Source organism: Palaemon carinicauda, chromosome 4 (genome assembly GCF_036898095.1).
Source record: "Palaemon carinicauda isolate YSFRI2023 chromosome 4, ASM3689809v2, whole genome shotgun sequence".
Taxonomy (NCBI): Eukaryota; Metazoa; Arthropoda; class Malacostraca; order Decapoda; family Palaemonidae; genus Palaemon; species Palaemon carinicauda.
In genome coordinates, this window is record NC_090728.1 from 7,269,240 (window position 1) to 7,274,711 (window position 5,472).

Sequence of the window (5,472 nt, forward strand, 5' to 3'; positions counted from 1 at the left end):
TGGTTTGGCCATGTTGAGAGAATGGAAAATGGTTGTCTGCTAAAGAAGGTGATGAATGCAAGAATTGATGGGAGAAGTACAAGAGGAAGGCCAAGGTTTGGGTGGATGGATGGTGTGAAGAAAGCTCTGGGTGATAGGAGGATAGATGTGAGAGAGGCAAGAGAGCGTGCTAGAAATAGGAATGAATGGCGAGCGATTGTGACGCAGTTCCGGTAGGCCCTGCTGCTTCCTCCAGTGCCTTAGATGACCGCGGAGGTAGCAGCAGTAGGGGATTCAGCATTATGAAGCTTCATCTGTGGTGGATAATGTGGAAGGTTGGGCTGTGGCGCATTACCAGTACCAGCTGAACTCGGTTGAGTCCCTGGTTAGGCTGAAGGAACGTAGAGAGTAGAGGTCCCCTTTTTGTTTTGTTTCTTTGTTGATGTTGGCTACCCCCCAAAATTGGGGGAAGTGCCTTTGGTCTATGTATATATATATATATATATATATATATATATATATATATATATATATATATATATAAATATATATATATATAAATATATATATATATATATATATATATATATATATATATATATATATATATATAAATATATATATATATATATATATATATATATATATATATATATATATATATATATATATATATATATATATATATATATGGCCATGGCTGTGGTAAAAAGCTCTTCTAGGGGAAGGATACTTCAAAATCGAACTATCATTCTCTAGTCTTGGTTAGTACCATATGATCTCCCAATGTCTTGCGTCAGAGCTGTGCTTCACGGTACACTCAGGCATGTTATTCAGTTTCCTTATTTCGTTTCTTAACTGGGTTACTTCCCTTGTTTGATCCCTTAGGTTTATACCCTCCAGCTTTTCCAGTTAGGGTTGTAGCCTAGCTAGTAATAATAATAATAATAATGATAAATAATAATATCTTTCCGTAAGAGAGAGCCAGCTTTCAGACTAACGACTCAAAACATGCTAGAAGCTAGATATTCTTTATCCACTTTCGTCGACACCCATACCCAATCATCTGAGTCTAGGGTAAGCGGGATTCCACCTGACAACCAACAAGTGATTCATATCTTGATATTCCTCTAGCAGGTTTGTTGAATTGCTATCGTCAAAACTTTCGTTAGAAGCTCATTTAACCTCTTCATTGTGCCTCTTTTGTACAGCATCTGTCCACCAAAATGGCCAATTTTCAGAAAAAAAGAAATGGAAAGAAAAAGGATTAAATGCTGATTTTTGTAGTATATAATAAACCATATAAAATCAATTGTATAAAATTGTATAAGCAAATAAATATCGGAAATATCCACTGCCAATCAAAAGAGCATACTCTTCTAAGACATGGGAGATTTATTTAGAGGGAAGGAAGAGGGCGAGTCAAATTTGTCGATAAATTAAGGAAAACGGTCAGAGTGTTTCTGCCAACAATCCAGAAGGATATCCGCCTACCTACGAAAATCCACAATGACCAGCCTTAAGCTTCTGTTCTAAATCCCACATTCCATATATTTTCGTTGCTTTCCTTTTCGAATATAGATACAATAAGCATTTGTTTACTGTTTAAAAATAGTTATATTATATTTATAACATCCGAGTTCTTATAATCTACCAATAGCTTACTTCGAACCTTTTTTTATTACAGTATAATTTTTTTTACCCCCCGTTATGCAAAGTATATCATTATTGCGTAGCAAATATTATATGTGGTATAACCAACGTATGGATTAAGAGAAATAGGAATATCGATATGCCTACTTCTATCTCTATGACACCACCAGTTGTTGTAGCAAAGTTTTTATATCTGCATAATTATGTATTCTGCTATGATTTACTTAGATTTATATTATTCTGAAGAATACTCACTTATATGCATATTAAGAGAATCAGTTTTACACAAATTTCTCTCTCACACAAACGATCATGTACAAAAGAACACGCTTACTCCGTATGTGTGTATATGTGTGTGTGTGTGTGTGTGTGTTAGAGAGAGAGAGAGAGAGAGAGAGAGAGAGAGAGAGAGAGAGAGAGAGAGAGCATAGTAATAATATAAATAAGATATTTGATAACTCGCAGTACAAGATTTCCTGATAAGGAGGGTAAGTCAAAACAGAGAAAAATTATAAAATTTCTAATAAAAAGAGGAACTTTACATGCTAAACAGTGATGATAATTTCTCGGGGATTTCGTCTCTTTCTCAGTTGTATGCGAGATAACGTGAGAGCATTTTCGAGAATTGGGATTATTTTCTGAAGGGGTAAATGATGCTGGGAAAGGTTTTCCATAGCATCTAGATAAGCATGGCAGATTATTCCATATCCCCCCCTTACCTCCTTCCTCTTAAAATTACCCCCTGATATCTTGGTATCAATTGCCTTATAACTTGCTTTATAAAATCTTTAAATGGAGCCTGGTTCCCAGCTTTCATCTGATACATTATATATGCATTGAACAGGAACACAAAAATAAAAAAATCTATTAGGACTCACTGGTTATCAGATATATATATATATATATATATATATATATATATATATATATATATATATATATATATAATATACACAGTATATGTATGTATGTATATATATATATATATATATATATATATATACAGTAAATGTATGTATGTATATATATATATATATATATATATATATATATATATATATATATATATATATATATATATATATATCACTCTTGTATACTGAAGTCAATTTCATGTAATATTTAACTACAGTCTGGGTTTATGTACTTTTTCACCTATAAAATGATCGGTTTACACCACATTCCCTCTTTGCATTGCAGAAAAAATAAGAACTTCTTGCTTATGACGCCACTTTAGCCACAGGTGATTATTGCAAGTTTTACTTATTATATGACCCACTTTTTAGAGCGGGAAACTTGGGGGTTAATTTTTGCCCTTTTATCAGTCACACAAACTCCCGTGCAGTTTTCATGTCAAAGTACACGACGCTTCCAATAACTTGAAGATTTTTGTAAAATTGAAATTCAGTTTATTCTCCCGTATAAACGTTGAAGTCCGGGCATATACAGCAATTACGAATAACTTGATTTCAACCCTGAGCCTTTTACTGGGAATGAACTGACGAACTCATAATATTCCTTTTAATAGTATAAGTGATTCCTCAATATGCAGGTCTTGGAATAGGTACTGCCTTTTCATGATTTTTTCTTTTTCATTTCAACGGAATTTTTAGTCTATTGCTTCACAGTAAATAATTTTCCGAAAAATTAAAGCACTGTTATATGTTTGCTTATCCGACATGAAGCGTTAATTTCTAAATATTTTTGTCACTGATCCATCTTTAGTACTTCAATAGTCATTTATTCTATTCTCTCAATAATTGTTCTTGCACCTAACAATAAAAGTACTTCAAATTTATTAGCATCTTTGCAGTCACTGAGAAGACTTTTTCATGACAAGAAAAAGGACTTTATATATACCGTACTGTATACAGTAGGTTAGTTTCTCTCACTATGAGATCCAGCATCTCATCATCAACAAACTGTGATTATTATTATTATTATTATTATTATTATTATTATTATTATTATTATTATTATTATTATTATTAGCCAAGCTACAACCCTAGTTGGAAAATCAAGATGCTATAAGCCCAAGGACTCCAATAGGGAAAATACCCTAGAGAGGAAAGGAAATAAGGAAATAAATAAATGATGAGAACAAATTGCAGTATATCATTCTAAAAACAGTAAAAACGTTAAAACAGATATGTCATATATACAGTATTAACAACGACAAAAAAGATATGTAATATATAAACTATAAAAAGACTCATGACAGCCTGGTTTACATAAAAACATTTGCTTTAACTTTGAACTTTTGAAGTTCTACTGATTCAACTACCCGATTGAGAAGATCATTCCACAACTTGGTCACAGCTGGAATAAAATTTCTAGAATACTGTGTAGTATTGAGCCTCATGATGGAGATGGCCTGGCTATTAGAATTAACTGCCTGCCTAGTATTACGAACAGGATAGTATTGTCCAGGGAGATCTGAATGTAAAGGATGGTCAGAGTTATGAAAAATTTCATGCAACATTCATAATGAACTAATTGAACGACGGTGCCAAAGATTAATATCTAGATCAGGAATAAGAAATTTAATAGACTGTAACTTTCTGTCCAACAAATTAAGATGAGAATCAGCAGCTGAAGACCAGCCAGGAGAACAATACTCAAAACAAGGTATAATGAAAGAATTAAAACACTTCTCCAGAATAGATTGATCACCGAAAATCTTAAAAGACACAGTCATAATTTGTTTCTCGAAAGTAAATATGCTGTCGAGAATCACACCTAAAATTTTAAAAGAGTTATACAAATTAAAAAAAAAAAACATCAATACTGATATTCGGATGTTGAGGAGCCACCGTCCTTGACCAGCTTACAATCATACTTTGAGTTTTGTTAGGATTCTTCATACTCCAAAATTTGCACTATGCACTAATTTTAGCTAGATCTCTATTAAGGGATTCACCAACCCCAGATTTACATTCAGGGGATGGAATTGATGCAAAGAGAGTAGCATCATCTGAATATGCGACAAGCTTGTTTTCTAGGCCAAACCACATATCATGTGTATATAGTATGAAAAGTAATGAGCCAAGAACACTACCCTGTGGAACACCGGATATCACATTCCTCTACTCATTATGGTGCCCATCAACAACAACTCTTTGAAATCTATAGCTTAAAAAATCAATAATAATGCTAAGAAACGACCCACCAACTCCCAACTGTTTGAGTTTGAAAACAAGGTCCTTATGATTATCACGGTCAAAGGCAGCCCTAAATTCAAGGCCAATCATACGAACTTCGTGACCACAATCAAGGGATTTCTCTACAGCAATGGAGATTGTAATAAGGGCATCATATGCTCCAAGGCCTTTACGAAAACCAAATTGCAAACTAAGGAATAGATGATTACCTTCAGCAAACCTAGTAAGACGTTTTACCAGAAGCTCAAAAACTTTAGATAATATGAAACTTATGGAAATTGGTCGATAAGTAGTTGGACTTGAGCTACCCCAAACACATTTTTATAGAGGAGTAACTTTACCAATTCTCCAACAAGTGCTAAAAGCTCCTCTTCTTGCTAACTTGCACAAAATAACATATAACTTTGGAGCTAAGAAATATGCAGTCTTTATAATAAACAAGGAAAAATACCATTTGGGTCTACACCTCCATAAGCATCAAGGTCCATAAACAGAGCTTTAATTTCACGAGATCAAAAAGCTAAACTAATTTGTTTAGCCTCAGGAAAACAGGAATGAGGAAGTTCAAGTTTTTCATTACTCTGTTTACTGTCAAAAACATCAGCCAAAAGGGTTGCCTTTTCCTTTGGACAGTGAGTAACTGAGCCACCTGGTTTAAGTAAAAGAGGAACTGTTGCAT